Raw genomic sequence first — 22,978 nt, 5'->3', positions numbered from 1 at the left:
GAACAGGTGCATCACGAGAAAACGATGCAAAAGCATATAAAGAACGTTGAGAGCGGAGCTCTAGATAAACCGGAAACTACGAAACAAGACATGGAGTCCTACGGATCAATTCCACCACAAGCACACTCCAATGGCACTCTTCTAGTATTCCTAGGTTGCCACATGATCAAACAAACAAATATAGGTGGGTGGTGCAAAGAAACTCACCACACCACCAACAATACTATCACAAGCTTGAAAACAACTAAAACATGCAATCTGTCCTAAATAGCATCATAACAGTTTGTGAGCAACATGCAAAGTACCTACAGTCACCCAAATGTGCCAAACAAGATATGTTTGAAAAGTTATTCAGAAGCTCTACAAGCTTGAGCAAGAAGATAATAGAAAGGAGTCTCACACAGGAAGATCTACAAGTGCTAACTTGGACAAAAATAACAGATTTCAGGGACTTAGTGAAAATCTCAGATTTTCACCAGCTGCTTATGCTCTGAAGCATTTTGACAGCCTCCAAAATAATATCTACAGGAAGTGAAAGTGCATGAGATTTAACACAGAGCTAGACAAACACAAAATATCAAACTCTATAGTTGATTGTAAGGGCTAATTCCCAACACATGAGCTTTTGCAACCACAACATCAAGGGAAGAAAATAATATCAGTTTCTCATACTTAGTGAAAATCACAGATTTTCACCAAGCTGACAATTTCAGCCAAATGTCAACTTTGGCAAGGCACAACTTGCACATACAAACTCCTAAGCATAAAACAAAACTACCATGTTGTAGATGGGTTCATCCACTACTGCCACATCAAGGAATCATCCTCATAGGCTCATCACACCACATGGCAGCAAGCTCTAAACATAGCATCAAGACAGAAAAATGACAGTTTATGAAATTGCTCCAATGTGAAATCTGATTCCACCAGTGGATTCCTGGGAAGATTCTACCGCAAAAACATATATAACATCTAGGTACTTGCATACAACATGAAGACACAAACCTGAAAGGAAAAACTACATGGAATCCTATTGTCTCAAATAGTGCCATATGACATGTGGTACCACAATATAATCCCCTACACATGCACTTGCTCACACCCACAACTCCAATGGTGAACATGAGGGGTAGCCCTCATGTTCATGTGCCATAGCACATCACCACACACACTCACATACAACCATGCAAGCACACACTAGCACCTACACATGCTAGTTCTAATACACACACATACATACACTCACACAAGCTACCACTAACACACACTCACACATGCTAGGGGTTCAAAGGAACTCCCCATGCTCACTAAGGAAAACCCTTGCCTTGGTCATGTGTGTCTCATACACACACATGCACCTCACTACACTCACACACATGCACCCACATGGATACATACACACACATTCCTTCCTACACATGCACACAAAGCAAAAAATGAAGTGAAAGCTACTGTTGTGATCTTAGGCACAAATATATTGCTGCCCAAGCAATGCAACATCACACACCACTTCAAACAACAAAAGAAGGAAATAAAAAAAATAAAAAGGGTGGCTTGGGTTCGAACCCAAGACCTGCTAGCCACAACAAGCCTACACTACCACTGCACGACTGCCCCTCGGCTCGACGGAGAGGGGACGGAAATAGGGTATGTTTCCCCTCTCGAGTTGCTGTGTCACAAAACCAAGAAAACAAAAGGGGGCGCCACTGGGATCGAACCCACGACCTACTGCTGCGCCAAAACCGACTGCTACCACTCGGCTATTCAATCGACGCTTACTAGAGAAGGGGTAGTAACTCTCTTAGGAATACCCCCTGCTTCTCCTACCACGTGACGGCGACCGGAATATGGGAGGGTCACCGTCGGCACTACGATACAAATTAGGCTACGGGCACTCGCTGGGAGGACGAGGGGCTCAAGGCGAACCCGTTTCACCCCTAAAAACGACGAGAAGCGCTTTGCAGCTACGGCTCCACGAGCACGGCGGCGCCGGCGATAGAGAGGAACTACGGGCACTCAACTACGGCTCTAGGATAGATCCTACTAGCAGGGAAACGGGGAGGAGATCGGCTGCTCACCCACGCATCGAGGAGGACGGGTTGACGGAGAGGAAGAAGTCGTCGGAGCAGAGGAGGAAGAAGGGGTTGTTGTCGACATCCTGGTGGAGAGGCGATCGGCGACTCCTAGCTGCGGGAACGGACTCCCCTGGTTCTCCGCGTGCTCTTGGATCGCTTGGAGAGGAAGAAAAGGGACGACATCGACGACGGCGACCTCAACTAGGGTCGGCCATGGCGGAGGAGGAGCTCGGGTCGCCTCCTGACGGCGCCCGGGAGAGAGAGGAGGGAGGAGAATGAGGTGGCGGCTAGGAGGAACCCTAGAACAGGGCACACACGTCGAGGGGTTAAGTAGGGTTCGAGGGGGGGCCGCCTCGACGTCCGTGAGGCCACGGCGTTGGCTCTCTCTCTGAATGTCGCACGGAAAGCAGACACGAGGAGGAAGACGGCGTCAACAGGAGAGGAACGGGGAGTGGGCTACCGCTCGAGAGAATAAGGAGCTGGGCCAGCGAGGGGAGAAGGCCCACTCGGCTGGCACCAGATAACAGAAAAGGAATCCCCTGGGAATTCCTATTAAAACAAAACAGAAACCATAAAATGCACAAGGCAAAAACAGTTGGCCCAAAAATAAAACAAAAATGTCCCCTAACATAAGTGAATTATGCCACATTTAATAAAAATGAAAAGGGGAATTATTGAGCACCTAAAATAATCACCAAATAGATTTATCAAATGTGTTTTTAGAAGTTTTAACACAAAGAAATAAAGTTTTCCAAACCCCTCTTTCACATCTCCACACTTACAAAAATAAGCACTAAAAAGCCAACATTTATAAACTAGAAAAGGAGCAAGTAAAACATGAGCTCAAAGAATTAAAGAAGAAGGGTTTTGTTGAAACCTAGTTTTGGAAGAACAAGCCAAGTTGAAACCTAAGCTTGCACATCACATCACACACCACACATAAGAGCAACACCAGAACAACAAACATGGTATGTATGCTATGGATGCATGAATGCAAAAGGGAAAGACAAGACATGAGCACATGAATTAACACATGAAATGATACTCCATAGAATGACATCATGGACCCACACATGGCAAGGTTCCAAATATGGCAATGTTACACTTGGGGCATTACAAATTATTTTGGATTTTATAAAAAATGCTGGGCGGAAGAAGTACCGGAGGGGAGCCACGAGGAGGCCACAAGCCTGCCAGGCGCGGCCTACCCCCTGGCCGCGCCTAGGTGGCTTGTGGGCCCCCTGTTGCCCCTCTGGCTCCCATCTTTTGCTATAAGGAGGGTTTTGTTCTAGAAAAAATCAGGAGGAGGCTTACGGGAGGAATCGCCGCCGCCACGAGGCGGGACTTGAGCAGAACCAATCTAGAGCTCCGGCAGGGCCGTCCTGCCGGGGAAACCTCCCTCCCGGAGGGGGAAATCGTCGCCATCGTCATCACCAACACTCCTCTCATCGGAGGGGACTCATCGCCATCAACATCTTCATCAGCACCATCTCATCTCGAAACCCTAGTTCATCTCTTGTAACCAATCTCCGTCTCGCGACTCCGATTGGTACTTGTAAGGTTGCTAGTAGTGTTAATTACTCTTTGTAGTTGATGCTAGTTGGATTACTCGGTGGAAGATCATATTTTCAGATATCTAATGCTATTCAATACCTCTCTGGTCATGAACATAATTATGCTTTGTGAGTAGTCACTTTTGTTCCTGAGGACATGGGCTAAGTCTTGCTATAAGTAGTCATGTGAATTTGGTATTCATTCGATATTTTGATGCTATGTATGTTTTCTTTACTCTAGTAGTTTTATGTGAACGTCGACTACATAACACTTCACCATTATTTGGGCCTAGAGGAAGGCATTGGGAAGTAATAAGTAGATGATGGGTTGCTAGAGTGACAATAGCTTAAACCCTAGTTTATGCGTTGCGTTGCTCCGTAAGGGGTTGATTTCGATTCGTGCTGCTTTCCGTAAAACGCTTTCTAAGTATGATGTAAACCATATAATTGCATCTCCTTATCATCCTCAGTCCAGTGGTCAAGTAGATCTAAGTAATAGAGCAATTAAACTAATTCTGCAAAAGACTGTAAATATGTCTAGAAAGAATTGGTCTAAGAAGCTTGATGTTGCACTGTGGGCTTATAGAACTGCCTATAAGAATCCCGTGGGCATGTCTCCGTACAAAATGGTTTATGGTAAAGCTTGTCATTTACCTCTTGAGCTAGAGCATAAGGCTTATTGGAGAATCAAAGAGCTCAACTTTGATTTCAAACTTGCTGGTGAGAAGAGGTTATTTGATATTAGCTCACTTGATGAATGGAGAACTCAGGCATATGAAAATGCCAAGTTGTTCAAAGAAAAAGTTAAGAGGTGGCATGATAAAAGGATACAAAAACGTGAGTTCAATGTAGGTGATTATGTCTTGCTATACAATTCTTGTTTAAGATTTTTTGCAGGAAAGCTTCTCTCTAAATTGGAAGGTCCTTACATTGTTGAGGAAGTATATCGTTCCGGTGCCATAAAGATCAACAACACGGAAGGAAATTTTCCGAGAGTTGTAAATGGGCAAAGAATCAAGCATTATATCTGAGGTACTCCCATAAATGTTGAAAGCAATATTATTAATACCATAACTCCGGAAGAGTACAAAAGGGATATTTATCGGCCTGTTTCAGACTCCAAAAACAAAGAGGTATGTGATTCGGTAAGTAAACCGACTCCAAAACTTTTCCAGAAGCAATTTTTTCCGTTTTGGAATTTTTAGAAAATTAGAAAAAATTAAAGTAGTCCAGAAAGCGCAAGAGGAGGCGACAAGCCTGCCAGGCGTGGCCTACCCCCCTGGCCGCGCCTGGGTGGCTTGTGGGCACCTCGTGTGCCTCCCGGACTCCGTTTTCTTGCGGAGTACTCCTTGTGGTCGGGAAAAAATCATTATATATTATCCCGAAAGGTCTGACCCTCGTATCATGCAAATATCCTCTGTTTTCGTTTCGAGCTGCTATGCAGACAGATCTAGATCTCTATGGCATCCCCAAAAGTTCCGAAGGACAAGTTCTTCGAGAAGGTAATCAATCCCTACCTCGTGGGAGTGCTGCAACACCCTCGATATATCGAGATGCATGAGGGGGTGCTGCACATCCGTGATGTTGAGGGGCCCAAGAAGACCGGAAGCGTGGAGGCGAGGCTCGAAGCAATGGAGCATCAACTCTTCAAGTCCCAAGGGATGGTGGAACACGGACTCAATGCCAACCACATGATGATCACAGAGTTCACCAACATGCACATGATCGATGCCAATGGCATCGGGAAGCACCTCTCCAGGCTCGATGACAGAATTGATCACCTCCAAGCCCAGATCTACGACCTGCAGAACCAAAACTGTAAGTATGAGTATAAATTTAAATCAATACGGTTGGCAGCAGATTTGAGGATTCCGGAGACTCGATCATCTTTCTATGATGGAGCACCTATGCCTTGGAAGACGGAGAATCAACCCTAGATTGCAACAACTCCACCACCATCACCTTCGAAGGAAGACAATTAAGAATGGGTATGGGCACTCCTCTTGGCTTGTGCCAAGCTTGGGGGAGTTGCCCCAGTATCGTATCACCATCAAATCTTTTGCCTTTACCTTTTTTCTTAGTTCAATCCTTTTTGGTTTTATCTTTATGTAGTAGAATAAAGTTCTTAGTATGATCTAGGATTGAGTTTTGCTTTGTGTCTCCCCCAATGTATTCGAGTTCGTGAGTCAAATAATAAAGAGTGTTTTAGTTAAGGGCCTTGGTTCATGCCATGATCTAAAGAAAAGAATAATAAAAGAACAAAAGCATGAAAGATCAAGTAATGATCTTATGGGAAGTGATGGCTTCACATATAAAAAGAATGTTGATTGAAACTTGTTGTGGGTGGACAAACGTAGACCTTGGCCATTGTTGCAATTAATTGGAAGTGATAAAGAAGGAGAGGTTAACATATAAATATATCATCTTGGGCACCATCTATGATTGTGAACACTCATTAAACTATTACATGCTAAGAAGTAGATGTTGGACAAGGAAGACAACATTATGAATTATGTTTGCTTGGTTCCGAACAATGTTATATGACTAGAGATCCCTTAGCATGTGACGCCTGCTTCCACCTAATATCAGCCAAAACTTCCGGACTAAGTAGAGATACTACTTGTGCATCCATAAACCTTCAACCCAGTTTTTCCATGAGAGTCCACCATACCTACCTATGGATTGAAGAAGATATCTCAAGTAAGTTGTCATCGGTGCAAGCAATAAAAAATGCTCCCTAAATATGTATGATCTATTAGTGTACAGAAAATAAGCTTTGTACGAACCTGTGATGAGGAAGACATAAAAGCGACAGACTGCATGATGAAGTTCTTCTTCACACAAGGCAATATAAAGTGACGTTCCTTCACACTAAGAGGTCACACATTCAAACCTCAATAGCGCATGACAACCTCTGCTTCCCTCTGCGAAGGGCCTATCTTGTACCTTTACTTTTTGTCCTTAAAAGAGTCATGGTGATCGACACCAATTCCTTATTTCACCTTTATCTTGGCTAACGTCATGTGCTAGGGAAATATCTATATTCATATGTCAACTTGGAAGTAAGTATTCATGAATTATTATTGTTGACATTACCCTTGAGGTAAGTAGTTGGAAGGAAAAACTATAAGCCCCTATCTTTCTCTGTGTCCAACTGAAACTTTGATCTCATGAGTACCACGTGGTTTTAGCAATTGTAGAAGACGAAAGGATGATTGAGTATGTGGATTTGCTTTACAAGCTCTTATTTGACTCTTTTCGATGTTATGATAAATTGCAATTGCTTCAATGACTAAAGGCTATTGGTTGTTAATTCTCAATAAGGTTCTTGGTCCATACTTTACTTTGTGAAGGAATTATCACTTTAGCATAAGAGATTATATGACGATATTGCTGTTCTAAATATGATCATGATGCCTGCATGTCCGTATTTTGTTTTACCGACACCTCTATATCTTAACACGTGGGCATATTTATTGATCTCGGCTTCCGCTTGAGGACAAGCGAGGTCTAAGCTTGGGGGAGTTGATACGTCTATTTTGCATCATGCTTTTATGTTGATATTTATCGCTTTATGGGATGTTATTACACTTTACGATACAATACTTATGCCTTTTCTCTCTTATTTTATAAGATTTACATGAAGAGGGAGAGTGCCGGCACCTGGAATTCTGGTATAAAAAGGAGCAAGGTTGAGATACCTATTCTGCGCAACTCCAAAAGCCGTGAAAATCAACGAGGAATTATTTTGGATTTTATAAAAAATACTGGGCAGAAGAAGTACCGGAGGAGAGCCACCAGGAGGCCACAAGCCTGTCAGGCACGTACTACCCCCTGGCGGCGCTTGGGTGGCTTGTGGGCCCCTTGTTGCCCCTCTCGCTCCCATCTTTTGCTATAAGGAGGGTTTCGTTCTAGAAAAAATCAGGAGGAGGCTTTTGGGAGGAATCGCCGCCGCCACGAGGTGGAACTTGAGCATAACCAATCTAGAGCTCTGGTAGGGCCGTCGTGCCGGGGAAACTCCCCCCCCCGGAGGAGGAAATCATCGCCATCGTCATCACCAACACTCCTCTCATCGCAGGGGACTCATCGCCATCAACATCTTCATCAGCACCATCTCATCTCCAAACCCTAGTTCATCTCTTGTAACCAATCTCCGTCTCGCGACTCCGATTGGTACTTGTAAGGTTGCTAGTGATGTTAATTACTCTTTGTAGTTGATGCTAGTTGGATTACTCAGTGGAAGATCATATGTTCAGATCTCTAATTCTATTCAATACTTCTGTGGTCATGAGCATAATTATGCTCTGTGAGTAGTCACTTTTGTTCCTGAGGACATGGGATAAGTCTGCTATAAGTAGTCATGTGAATTTGGTATTCGTTCAATAGTTTGATGCGTTGTATGTTGTCTTTCCTCTAGTGGTGTTATGTGAACGTCGACTACATAAAACTTCACCATTATTTGGGGCTAGAGGAAGGCATTGGGAAACAATAAGTAGATGATGGGTTGCTAGAGTGACAGAAGCTTAAACCCTATTTTATGTGTTGCTTCGTAAGGGGTTGATTTGGATCCAGTAGTTTAATGCTATGGTTAGACTTTGTCTTAATTCTTCTTTCGTAGTTGTGGATGCTTGCGAGAGGGGTTAATCATAAGTGGGATGTTTGTCCAAGTAAGGGCAGCACCCAAGCACCGGTCCACCCACATATCAAACTATCAAAGTAGCGATCGTGAATCATATGAATATGATGAAAACTAGCTTGACAGAAATTCCCATGTGTCCTCGGGAGTTCTTTACCTCATATAAGAGATTGTCCAGGCTTGTCCCTTGCTACAAAAGGGATTGGGCCACTTTGCTGCACCTTTGTTACTATTGTTACTTGCTACTTGCTACGAATCATCTTATCACACAACTATCTGTTACCGATAATTTCAGTGCTTGCAGAGAATACCTTGTTGAAAACCAGTTGTCAGTTCCTTCTGCTCCTCGTTGGGTTCGACACTCTTATTGAAAGGACTACGATAGATCCCCTACACTTGTGGGTCATCAATGCTCAAATATTGCACCATGGAAAGCACTTGGCAAAAGCAACAAATGTGCATGGAGCCTGGACACGTCGAGCAAACCAGAGGAGCTCGAAGAAGGCGTGCTCCCCATTCATGGGGCTAAATACATCTGGGCCCGTAGAGAAAAGGAACAAAACACGGACCAGATCGGTCCGCGATGCACTGCTGGATGAGCCTTGCCACATACACTCGACCCCGCCTAACACAAGCTCCACCCACAACCTTTGAGCATGTTGGGTCGTCACGCATGTTGCAAAGAGTGGAGAGGCCATCCTAAAGGCCCCACTTACAGAGGAATGGTCGAGATTGACGCTGGTGAACAACGCGTAGATCCTAACGATCTACGAAATGTTTTCCTCAAAAAATTAAATAAAGAGAGCTCTTCGAGAGCTCCATTAAATCCACCATGTAACGACGACAAACCCATGGTCGGACACACCAATCACTTTTGACAAGGATGACCAGCCGATCACCAGCACATGCCGAGCACCTGCCGCCCTCGTCCTAAACTCCATAGTCGACGGCTTTCGACTGAATAAGGTGCTAATGGATGGGGGTAGCGGTCTAAACCTCATTTACGAGGACACTCTGGAAACAATGCAGTTCGATAAATCTTGAAGCAAACTTAGAAACACCACCTTCCGAGGGATCATCCCCGGGAAAGAAGCACGTTGTACCGGACGAGTAACACTCGACGTGGTATTCAGCACACCGAGAACTACCGATCCGAAGAACTTTCTTTCCATATCGTACCCTTTCACAATGGTTACCATGCCCTATTGGGACGCAAAGCCTTCACAAGATTCCAGGCCATACCACTTTACGCGTACGTGAAGCTCAAAATTCCAGGACCAAACACTATGATCACAGTCATAAGTAACCCCAACAGAGCCCTCCGAGCTGAAAATAAAATGGCATCCCTATCCCTTGAGGTATTAGCGGAAACCCTCGCTGCGGTAGAACTCACCACACTCCACTACATAGTGGATAAGGACGACGTGACACCGGTAAGCGGCCCAAGTCCACATCATTTAGACCAGTGGACGAGAAAATCAAATTCCAGGTGCATCCAATGGACTCCAACAAAACGGTGTCCATCGGAGCTCAGCTGGACCTACCAATCGACGAGCCGTTGCGCAGTTTTGTTCGTGAAAATTGGGACATATTCGCCTAGCACCCCTCAGACATGCCAGGAATCCCTCAGGGGCTGGCCGAACATAGCCTAAATATAATAGCAGGCTTCAAACCTGTCAAACATGCCTTTTGTCGATTCTTTGAACCAAAGCGTCAAGCTATGGGCAAGGAACTTGCCAAACTACTAGAAGTCGGGTTCATTAGAGAAATTAAATATCCCGACTGGTTGGCAAATATGGTCATGGTACCAAAGAAGGACAAATCTTGGCGGCTATGTGTCGATTTCAAAGACCTCAATAAGGCCTGCCCTAAGGATCCTTTCCCCTTACCCAAAATAGACCAAATTATCGATGCAACTGCTGGACACGACTCTGTGTGTTTCCTTGATGCTTATTTCGGATACCATCAGATTAAATTGAAGGATCCGATCAGGCTACAACCGCCTTCATAACCCCCTATGGACCATTCTGCTTTAACATAATGCTTTTCGGGTTAAAGAACGCGGGCACCACTTACCAGCGCATGATCCATGCATGCTTGGAGAAACAAATTAGAATAAGGTAGAAGTATACATAGACAACGCGATCGTCAATACCAAGAACATGGGCCAGCTGGTAGATGACCTCAGGCATACCTTTGCCATCCTACGAGAATACAACATACGGCTTAACCCGGACAAGTGTGTCTTCGGAGTCCCATCCAGCAAACTCCTTGGATTCATCATGTCGCAAAGAGGAATAGAGGCCAATCCGACCAAGATGTGAGCTCTCTCACAACTCGTGGTCCCTACAAAGCAAAAGCATGTCCAAAAATTGGCAGGTTGCATGATGGGCTTGAGACGGTTTATCTCTTGCCTCGGTGAGAAAGCACTCCCACTTTACAGGTTGCTTAAGAAAACCGATAACTTCGAGTGGACCGACAAAGATGCGACTGCTTTGGAGGAAATCAAAATGCTGCTCGCAAGCAACCCCATCCTAGCAGCACCTTACGCATGAGAACTGATGTTGCTATACATCTCGGCCACCAATCAAGTGGTCAGCATGGTTCTCGTCATAAACGGGAGGCCGAGGGTCACGAACTATGAATACAAAGGCTCGTCTACTACGTCTCCGAAGTGCTTACCCCATGCAAAACTAGATACCCACACTATGAGAAGATTGCCTATATAGTGTTTATGACATCACGCAAGCTCAAGCACTATTTCCAATAATGTGTGGTCACGATAACATCCAAGGATCCCCTAAACGACATCATTAACAACAAGGATGCCACTGGACAAATAGCTAAATGGGCCATCGAACTCCTGTCGTTTGAAATAACCTACAAGCCACGATGAGCCATCACATCTCAAGTGCTGGCCAATTTCATTGCTGAATGGACAGAGGTAGAGCTCCCCAGGGAGTACAACACTTATGCTCATTGTACATGTACTTCGATGGTTCCAAAACTCTTGCTGGACTGGGGGCTGGTGTACTCCTCACATCCCCTACCGGGGGTAATGTTCGATACATGATACATATCATGTATGCCGATTGGAATAATGTGGCAGAATACGGAGCACTACTACATGGTCTTCGGATGTCAACCTCAATGGGGATACAACGGCTCGAGGTACGGGGGGATTGCAACCTTGCCATCTCACAGATCAATGGCGAATTCAATGCAAAAAATCCAAAAATGCAGCATACAGAAACGCCGTCCTCAAGATATCAGCACGGTTCAAGGGATTGAAGTTCCATCACGTATCAAGGGATAACAACCAAGCCACAGACATCCTCGCCCGCTTGGGCTCAAAGCATGACCCCGTTCCCCACAACACTTTTCTAAAGAGGCTTTTCAAGTCATCCTTTGTATGGCAAGACGAGGATACCCGCAGAACAGTTGATGAAGTAGCACAGGTTACACCCCCATACCCGAGCCGGACAATCAAATTGGCGGCGTATCCATAATCAAAGAAACACCTTCGGCTCACGAGGTCATGGCAGTAATCACGCCATGGACCGAGCCCTTCCTTGCTTACCTTCTTTGCAAAGAGCTACCCACGACCAAACCGAGGTGAGACGTGTCATCCGCCGCTCAAAGGCCTACAAGGTCCATGAGCGTGAGAAATATAAGTAAAGCACCACGGGAGTCCTCCAGCGATGCATCTCCGAAGAAGAAGGGAGGCAGCTCTTGGCCGAAGTACACACAGGTTTGGGCGTCCACCATGCAGCTGCACGTGCCCTGTCAGCAAGTCTTTTAGAGCTGGTTTCTTTTGGCCCACAACCCGAGAAGACGCCCACACACTTGTTCAACATTGTGTAGGGTGTCAACTCTTTGCAAATCAAAGCCACATGCCCCAACGGCTCTTTGGACAACCCCGATCACCTGGACCTTTGTGGTCTGGGGGCTGGACATGGTCGGATCACTTAAAGGGGGGCCAAGAAAAAGAAATACCTCCTAGTTATGGTGGAGAAGTTCATTAAATGTATTGAAGCAAAGCCTGTAAGCTCTGCCAAAGCAAAGCCGATGATTGAATTCATATCCAACGTCGTACACCTTTATGGTGTCCCGCAGAACATAATAACGAATATTGGATCCATCTTCACCGCCTAGGAGGTCAAATATCGGTGTGGAAACTTGGACATTAAGCTTGATTATGCCTCAGTATATCACCCCCAAATGAAAGGACAGGTCGAAAATGCAAATGGGCTCATTATGAGTGGTATCAAACCTCGGCTGGTCCGATTTCTCGTAGAATCCGACTGCCATGCGGTTGAGGAGCTCAACTCCGTGCTATGGGGCCTGCGTACCACCACGAATCACTCAACATGGTACACACCGTTTTTATGTTGTACGGGGCCGAAGCGGTCCTCCCTTGCGGTAGCATCCATGACACGCCTCGGGTGCACATGTATGAGGAAAGAGGGGCTGAGATAGATCGACAAGATGACTTAAATGCATTGGAAGGCGAGCGTGATATAGCTCGGGCCCGATCTACTTTTTTATCAACAACAGGCTTGGTGCTATCAAAGCAGAGAAGTTCGGGCAAAGACATAGAACATAGGCGAAACAGTCCTACGCCTCCTAGAGAAGCAGAAGGATAAACTTAACCCCAAATGGGAGGGCCTTTTCATAATTCAGAAGTCATGACATGAGGAGCTTATCGCTTGTGCAACCCAGAGGATAATCGCCTTGAGCCAAACCCATGGAATGCAGCTCGCCTTCGGTATTTCTACGACTAGACCAATGTCGCTACCCTCTTCGTAACCTTACATTTTTTCTTTTCTCATATTTTTCTTATTTTAATTTTTGTAGGATCACTTAAATTTTCCCAGGATATGTTCGGATCAACCAAATTTCTTCAAGCACTTATCAGAATACGTGCATGATAAATACAATATCTAGCCCCGATTTCACCTAGGGGCTTCTATAGCGAAGCCGAACAAAGTATTTATTTCTCCTACATCTTTATGTACTATATGCCTCGAGTGAATATTGATCTATGCAACTATATGCATCAATTTGACTTAAGACTCTTGCAATGTTGGGTTGCCTTGATCCTGTGCTTACCCCCTACATTCCCGAATGTTCAGCTAGGGGGTAAAGGGAGCACGTGTGTGATTGTTACAATGGTTCGTCCATATACGTACCTCAGATGGGTGAAGCCAAATGCTAGTGCTTCTTAAGATAAAACTTGGTCGGCTACGAATGAGGTTCATATAATCGGCAATCTTTGCCACAAAAGGGGGTTATCCATCCCGAAAGAGCAGTTATCCACACTACAAGGATACATAGCTATAACACCTACATTTTTTTCGTAGTACCCCAAAGAAAGGAACCCCAAAAGGAACTATTTTTTTCGGAAGATGTTTCTTATGTCTCATTGTAATATAACATAATCCTACCGTGTGCTCTCTATCTGTTCGCCCCACTTGCTGGATTGCCTAGTTCTCCGAAATCAGTTCCTGTCACCACAGGATACATAATACGGAACACTGCCCAGTTGTTGACGGGAGGTACATGCCGATGGCCGGTTAATGACAGAATATTCAAAAACGAAAGGAAGTGTCTTGATACACGAATACAAAAATTACACATAATCACGCGCTAGGCGATTATTTAGGATGATCTATTATAGCATCTCAGGTGCAGTCTTCTTGTGAAGGATGGGAGGGGGCATCACTTGGTTGTAAACCAGATGAAGCGGAATCTCTTTGCCATCTGGCCCTGCTGGCCCAACCCGGGCCATGTGCTCTGGATTCAGTTGGGTGAAGTGGATCTTCACCATAGCCCACGCCTCCCGAGCTCCTTCGCGGTAGGCCAAAGTCTTCCACAGCTCGAAGCGACTTCAGGCTCCTTTGAAACATTGAGCAAGCTCGGCCATTCCTTGCGGAGGACTTCCATTCTGCCATAGCGATTTGACCATACTTCTCATAGCTTTTTAAGATCTCTCATGCACAGTGGATAACTCCTTCAACAGCCCCCCGAAAGAGCTCGCCTCTTCCTCGGGATGACTAGTCAAGAGGCATGGTCAAAAGGAATTGCACATCTTTACGATCAATGCAATAAAAACTGAATTATCACATTCCAGGATTGGGATTTTACTTACAGAATAGGCCGCCCTTTATATTCTGATTCTCTTCATGGTTTTGCACCAATTGAGATTTCAAGTTCTCACTCTCTTAGGCTTGCCGCTTATTCTCCTCCTTGAGTTGGTTATTTTCTTCACGACGTCGCTTTAACACGCGATGACTAGCTTCAAGCTGGGATTAGACATACCTCTGAGAATCTCGGGATGCATCTAAGTATTTTTGCAATTTGCATATAGATTCGCCTGCTAGGACAAAGTTTTCTGTTATAAAGGTAATCCCATGGAGATCCAACACATTGCAAAATATTTTTACTCACTCTGTGCGTCTTCGGTGAACTTCTTCACCCCCTCTAGTTCGACCTTGCTAGCTTGCAATTCGGCCTAGCTTAGCTTGAAATCTTTGGCCAGTTTCTCGTTCTCTTTCTTTAGAGCCTGCATGGTGGTATACTATTAATTTGAACCTTCATTCGGCCATACCTACCAAATTAATGCTCAGGGGCTACTAGGTCCGAACCTATGTCCGGTTACCAAAAAGTGATGACTTACCTACAGGTGGGAAGACACTAGCTTGGCCGCTATTTCGAGTCCGGCTCTCGCAGCCCCAAGGCACGGATCCACGGAATTAAAGGCATTAAGCTCCTGTTCCAAAAAATAGGGTGGCGCAAGGATTCCTATCGCTGCCGATGATTCATCAAGCTTTCGGCTGAGAACGAGTTGGTGAAAACTCTGCGAGGTCGTGAGGAAGTAAGTCCGTATTCGGAGCTCTTGCGTTAGCCGAGGACCTCGGATTTTGATGATTGCAGCACACTTCGGTAGCGTCTTCCAGTAAAGACGGTTATGTACGTCTCGTGAATATTTTGGCTAAGGGTCAGGAACAGTCAAGGCAATCATTACCGTGAAATGGGGGACGATTGATATATATACCTCTTGGTTGAAGGGGAGGCCGATATGTTTTTCGCCGTTGCCCCTTGTCCAGGAATCCTGTCCTTGATCGATACAGCCCCAGCCGGTATAGATCGGCGTAGAGTTTGGCGTGTGGACCTCCGAACTTTGGGGGGTGAGCGAGGAGCATTTGGGATGACGGGAGGTATAGCTCCTCTCCGAATACTGGTTTTCCTCCTGTTTGCTGTGGAGGATGGAAGAGGCCCATGATTATCAGCCTCTAGGGCCACCTTGAGTTCATCAATGCTTTCTTGGTAAAATACTCTATCCTCAAAGTAAATTGAAAGTTGTGGATCCTCATGGAATCATTGTCATCGTAGCGGGAGTAATTCTCGGGTTGAGGGGCGGGACAGTCGACCGTCTCAATCCAAGACCTCCAAGTCTGTTTAGAAAGGCAAGGGGTTATTGATCGGTAAAATCAAGCATAGGTGTTCGAACTATGAAATTATGATAACACTTACCCATTCAATGGGATTGTACGCTGAGTAGCCATCCCTCATAGTATGGCGACCGAAATTCTCTTTTCCCCCTTAAAGAGGTCGGCCAAAATAGTCGTTAAAGCTTCTTGATTTTCCGGTCCATGTAGTGTGGAACGGGTAGTGTTGCTTGTCCCGTTGTAGCGCCACAAGGGGTATGTGCGTTGTTGGAGTGGCTAGACACACCTGGTAATTGTCGTGGCCATCACGTCGACGATGGTTAGCCCACTGTGAGCAATTAACCTCACCTTGGCGGCTAGGCGCTGTACTTCGGGGCTCTCTTCCTGGGAGGGACGTATGGCCGCCAGCTAAACTGCTTCTTCAAGGAGGCCTCGGATTATTTGGGAAGACTCCTTCGAGCTGGGTCGAATAAAAGAATGTCCTCGATATAAAACCATTCCGAAGACCACTCATTGGTTGCCTTCTTTGGAGTCCCGACCATGTATCCTGTCCCGGCTATACGCCACACTTCGGCTTTGCCCACTTCCCGAATTGACATTCCCCTAGTTCGGGGAACGAGGCAGAAGTATTCTCTCCATATGTCGAAGTGGGGCTCGCAGCCCAAAAAAATCTCGCACGGGGCTACGACGCCTGAGATGTGAAGGATTGAGCCAGGGGTGAGGTTATGAAGCTGAAGTCCCTAGAACTCTAGTAAGCCCCTCACAAAGGGATGGACCGAAAAGCTGAGACCTTGCAACAGGGAAGAAACAAATCATATCCTTTCACCCTTTTGCGTGGTAGGGAAATTCTCTTCGAAGGCCTCACTATTAGCGGAGGTCAATCCAACACGAGTAGGCGCGAGATCCGACATGGGAAGATACGGTTATAGTTCAAGGTTGCACAACTGGAGCAGGGAAACAAAACACCTTTCCCAATCTCCTGGAAGGGGCCCAAGGGTCGTGAGGAGGAACCAGCTATGGCTTTGGGCGCTGGAGCTCTAGGTTTATCTTGGTGGTGCCTGAGGGGTGATGGTCACCCATGGACATATTTGACCTGTTTATAAAGAGTGTTTTTCCCCGTGGTTACAAGAAGCGGTTCCTTGAGGGACTAGTAGATTGTTTGTCTTCATTAATGCGAAAAGGAATCGACTACTTCTATCGATTCGCTAGAGGAAATTTTGGAGGTCGTGCGCCCCGCGACGCTTTGCTAACCGAGAACCGGTCAATGATTGGATCGTCGTTCCACAAATCAGAGGGGATGAAGGAACTCGCTTCGCAAGCCGATCACTCTGGGCGCAAGAAGTTGCCAAAGACCATATACATTGGCGTTGGATGCAAGTTCGGCGGCTACTGAGGGAGTCTTGGACTAAGGGATCCTTGGATTATCGGCCCATATCTTATAGGTCGACCATATGGGCGTATTACTGAAGACTGGACTGCTTGACAACTTCGTATCAAAAGAAAAGCTCCAAAGACTGGCGTATCGTCCAAGTTTAGTAGTTTAGGTTAGCTCTGCCCTCGACTCAAGGTTGGTTGTATGTAAACCTAGGGACCCCTAGTGTCTATATAAACCAGAGGTCTGCGTCCACATAGTCAGGTTGACACATCTAGGGTTTTAGCTCATATGGTCTCGAGGTAGATCAGCTTTGTATACCATCAATAAAATCAAGCAGGACGTAGGGTTTTGCCTTGTCAAGAGGGCCCGAACCTGGGTAAATATTGTCTCCTTCGTCTCCTGCAACCCATCGATCCAAGGTCCACAGTTGGGCCCCCCTACGCGAGATCCGCCAGTTTTAACGCCGACACTGGGTGATGTGCAGAGTTGCATCCGGGGCTACCCATGACTTAGCCCAAAGGGGAGTTTGTCGGAGTGGCCGAGAGAGTGTCATGTTGAAGATTGGTTTTTTCGGAACGCCATTGGTCCACCCGAATGGGAACATGAGGCCATGGTTCTCTGGTGTGGGTACAGTGTACTAACCTTTGCAGAGTGTGTATATGATCTATCGATAGCCACGTCCTCGATCATGGACACAGTTCGTAGTAGGTCACATCGTTGATCAACAAAAATAATTAACCTGCACACTAATGTATAATCATGGCATATGTTATATGGCTTGTCGAGATCAACGCGATGGTTTCTTTTGTGCTCCGGAGGTGATCACCATGGTAGGATGATGTATATAATTACGCGGTAGCCATGATGGTAAGAGAGACACTAAGTGGATAGCATTTGCACTCCATGAGTAGCATGTCATGTCTTGCATATAACCTGCTTAAATAATATCATTGTTTGTAATTATTGTATTGTTTGTTGTGAGCTTGCGAGTACATTCAAAGTACTCACCTAGCGCGTCATGCCGGTTCCATGAGAAGAATTTCAAGGAGTTTGAGTTGCATCATCGCAGTCTAGTCCGTGACCCAACAGTGTCACTGTGTGCTGGAGTTCTGCTCCGTCGTATTTCCGCTGTCAAATAGTTGTTCAGTGACCATCAAAGCCCCATGTTTGTCTACTAAATAATGTACATATGTATAGCCACACCGTGTGTGCCGCTGGGCCTCGCTTCTTAATGTAATCTTGAACCTATGTATCCGCTAGATATCAATAAAGCGGTTGTATTTCTATAGCAAGTTGTTGTGTGTTGCCAGAAGACATGATCCATGGGCTGGCAATGCAAGGTAAACCAGTTTCTTTGAGTCGGAGTGCCACATCATTCAAATAAACATCCAGTTTTGTGTTCTTCTACCGCTCATGGAGCGACGGGGCAATCGGTATTTTCCATGCTACTTCGGCCTGTTCCTCCCCATCCCTCTCTATCGCTCCCCTACGCCGGTGGCTGGCTCGACAGATGTGGACGTGGCGGCGCTGGGAGTATAGTGAACCATCTGAATGAAATATCTCGCTCGCACGTCCAATGCTTGGCCTGACGTCGCCACTGTGTTTGGAGGATACCGCCTGATCTCTGCCATCCGCCTGACCCCCATTTGTCGCCTCTCGCCGCTCTAGAAGCCTCGCCGACGGGCGAGAGCTCTGCCTCGTACTTCCCTATAAATAGGACCGCTCACGAGCCATTCTAGCCACCCACCCATCTCATCTTGCCACAAGAACCCTAGAAAAGCACAGCGGCAAGGCCGGGCGGGCCTCATGCCGCCGATCATCGCCGGAGATGGCCACAGATCCACTTTCCATGGAAAACTTGTTCCGGTGCTCCCCGTCCTTCTCCATCGACTCACACACACTTGTGACCTTCCGTGAAGCGCGACGGTGCTGCTCGACCCTCACGACCTCGCCGGGTTCCCAAGCTCCGCTGTTTGCCGTCTCTAGAGAAGAGCCTCGCAACACCGTCCGACCTCCTATTCTCAAGTTCCAGGTATGTCCATGCTCCGCTCGTCCATTCCCCTCCTCACCAACGACAACCGTGCCCACCTTGCTAGAGACTCATCGTTGGCCGAGCTACCATCTGTGTCTCCCTCTCTCTCTCTTTGATACAGCTGACACGAGGGCCCCCTTTGTCATTCTCTCTTCTCTCTCTCGAAGCGGCATAAGTGGAGGCGCATCCTGATAATACGCCTTTGACATGGCCTCTTTGAGATTTTTCCATTTTCTGTTTAAATTCAATATTTTGACTCAAACTTTGACCAGCTCTAATTCATAAATCATAAGTCCAAATGAGATGATTTGTTTTGTAATGGTTTTTTATTAAGCTCCTTTGTCAGCATGCAAAAAATGAGATTTTTCCTTGATCTACATAATTTCTGGTGCATTAAAATGGTTTATGTGGCATATTCCTTTTTATATTTTGTTTATTCAGAAGGTTCAACTTGCCTTGAAGAGGACCAGGATTTTGTGACCCTCCTCTGATGTAAGGCAAGCCACCATAGACATTTTCAAGGATGACTTGCATTGACAATGATTTTTTGCTTCAACTTAAAATCGTATATGGCATATAATCAATTAAATGGCATCACTTGTGCTAACTTAAATTTCATGCTATTCATGTTAAGATGATAGAAGTAAGATGGTTACTTGGTTAAGGTTATGTAGTAGAGTTGTTTCATCATAATATTGCTTATGTTAGTATCGTCATTCGGTAAAATTTGTGCACATGCATAACATGGAATTTTTCATGGCATATTAAGGCTCAATTATAATTTATTTTAGGTTAAAAATGTTAATAATACCACTTGAACATGTTGTTGATCGAGTCATGGTGCCAGGGAATCGAGTTTCCTAGTGCAACCGCACTTGCCTTTACGGGAAGGCCCTTATTCGGTCAGCTCACATGCCTCTCGCTGGTGCCTCCCATGAGGGAAGGTTATGCGCTTGCGCTACCCTGTCCTGATAGGCAGGCATAGCCTTGGGTGCCCATAGTTGTTTCGTTACAATTGTCCTTGTTTGGGACTGTTTTTTTTTGCCACGACGGTGGCCGGGTGATGTCCATAGTGGCATCTAAGGCCACACATGACTTAGCCCAAATGGGAGTTGGTCGGAGTGGCCAGAAGAGTGTCATGCAGTAGATTGGTTTTGTAGGAACGCCATTGGTCCACTCGAATGGGAACATGAGGCTATGGGTTCTGTGGTGTGGGTACAATGTACTAACCTCTACAGAGTGTGTATATGATCTATCCATATCCGCATCCTTCGTCATGGACACAGTTTGTTGTATGTATCAGCGTGGATCAACAAAAATAATTAACCCACACACTAATGATATAATCATGGCATACATTATATGGTTTGTCGAGATCAACGAGATGGTTACTTTTGTGATCCGGAGGTGATCGCCATGGTAAGATGATGGATATGGTTACACAGTAACCATGATCTTAAGAGAGACAGTAATTGGCTAGCACTTTCGCTCCATGAGTAGCATGTCATGTATTGCATATAACCTACTTAAATATCATATCATTGTTTGTCATTATTGTATTTTTTGTTGTGAGCTTGCGAGTACATTCAAAGTACTCACCTGGCGTGTCATGCCAGTTTCAGGAGAAGCATTTCAACGAGTTTGAGTTGCATCATCACAGTCTAGGCCGTGTCCAAGCAGTGTCCCTGTGAGCCGGAGTTCTGCTACGACATCTTTCCGCTACCGAGTATTTGTGTCGTGAGCATCGAAGCCCCATGCTTTTCTACTAAATAATGTACATATGTATAGCCGCACCGTGTGTGCCACTGGGCCTCGCTTCTTTATGTAATCTTGAACCTACTATCCTCTAGATATCAATAAAGCAGTTGTATTTCTATACCAAGTTGTTTTGTGTTGCGAGAATACATGATCCATGGGCTAGCAATGCAAGGTAAACTAGTTTCTCTGAGCCGGGGTGACACATCATTCAAATAAACATCCAGTTTTGTCTGCGTGTACCACTCATGGAGCAACGGGGAATTCAGTGTTTTCCATGCTAAGCGGGTTATTCTCAATATTGGAATTTATTCACATATTATTGCACGAGAGAGGATGGTAAAAATGATACCCGGTCCTGCATAATCCAAAACAAATTAAACGAACTCCCCTGGAAAGTTGATTGTTGGAAGGCACCCATGAATTCGGTAGCCATGGCTTTTGTATGTATGATTGAGGGGAGGAAGCTTTACATTTCCACTTGGGAACCACTAATAATGTGTTTAGCATGGAACATACCGAAATCCTTTGTCGTGATGTTGACAGGAAAAGCACAACACCCAAAATTATACTTTCATCTCCGTTTTAAACCATGAGCTCTCGCACCGCTACAAATCAATGCTTGCTCCGCGAAGTCCTTTGTATTTACTTTCATGTTATTTATTTTTATTGTTAATCATCATCTTATCATAAACTTTCCAATATTGAGAGGGATATTGTCATTTTTGTGCATTTAGTCTAGTTAATGTTGGATATGAGTGTGACTAGATCTCTTCTACCCTAAATTACAATGTTTAGTCACTGCTTGAACCTCAAAGGTGCTCTGCACTTATGTTTTGCGGTCTGAGAAAGTGCTATCGGGATACCATGTTATCATATAATATCATGATTGTTTTAACAAATAGTTGGCATCTCAGCTAGATATATTATCAGTGCTCGCTAGTTTGTTATGTTATTGTTACAAGTAAATATGTCACATAAGTGTTATCATTGACATGGTTAGTTTATAATAATTACTGAAAACTTGAACACTAGTTAAGCATATATACAACAACGAGAACATAAGAGTTTGTAAAATTGTTCTTTATCACTTTCAGTTTATCTATTGAATTGCTTGAGGACAAGAGATGAGTTAACTTGGGGGAGTTGACACGTCCCAAATGTATCCACTTTTCCAAACACTTTTCCTCTTATCTTGGGCTCAAATTTGGATGATTTGAATGAAACTAACCGAGACTAACACTGCTTGTAGCAGAACTACCATGGTGGTATTTTTGTGAAGAATTAAAAGTTCTTTCATTGGGCTGAAAATCAATGGAGATTATTTTCAGAATATATAGAAAATATTGGCGAAGATACTTGCTGGAGGGGGGTCACCGAGGAGCCAGGAGGTGAGGGGCACGCCCACCCCCAGGGTGCGCCTTGTTAGCTCATGGCCCCCTCAATACTCCGATTACCATAATTCCAACTCCATAAGTACCGCGTCATGGAGAAAAAAAAGAGAGATAAACTTTCATCGTGTTTTACGAGATGGAGATGGCGCCACTTCGTGTTCTTCCTCGGGATGGCTGATACAGAGTCTGTTTGGAGCTCATAGAGGAGGATTCATCGCCGTCATCATCGCCAATCCTTCTCCATCAACAATTCCATGGTTCTCATCATTGGGAGTGAGTAGTTCCTTCGTAGCTTGCTGGAAGGTTATGGGGTTGGATGCGATTTCTCATGTAATCGAGTCAATTTGTTAGGTCTTAATTTCAAATATCCAGTATGTTCGGAGATTATTGTTGCTATGACTCCTCTATTCTTAGTGCTTGTCACTAGGCCCCGAGTGCCATGATATCATATTTGAACCTATTCTGATTCTATGAATATGAGGTTGTTTTAGATCCTATCTTGCAAGTTGTATGCACCTTGTGATCCGTAGACCCCAAAGGGACAATAGTTTGGATCATTTGTGATGATGACCGTAGTATGAGGAGTTCATGCATTCACCATGTGTTAATGCTTTGTTCTGGCTCTCTATGAAAAGGAGGCCTTAATATCCCTTAGTTTCCCTTTGGACCCTGCTGCAACGGGAGGGTAGAACAAAAGATGGCATGCA

Source organism: Hordeum vulgare, chromosome 2H (assembly GCF_904849725.1).
Source record: "Hordeum vulgare subsp. vulgare chromosome 2H, MorexV3_pseudomolecules_assembly, whole genome shotgun sequence".
Lineage (NCBI taxonomy): Eukaryota > Viridiplantae > Streptophyta > Magnoliopsida > Poales > Poaceae > Hordeum > Hordeum vulgare.
The sequence above is the reverse complement of the archived record's forward strand: the minus strand, read 5'-3'. Positions refer to the sequence as shown.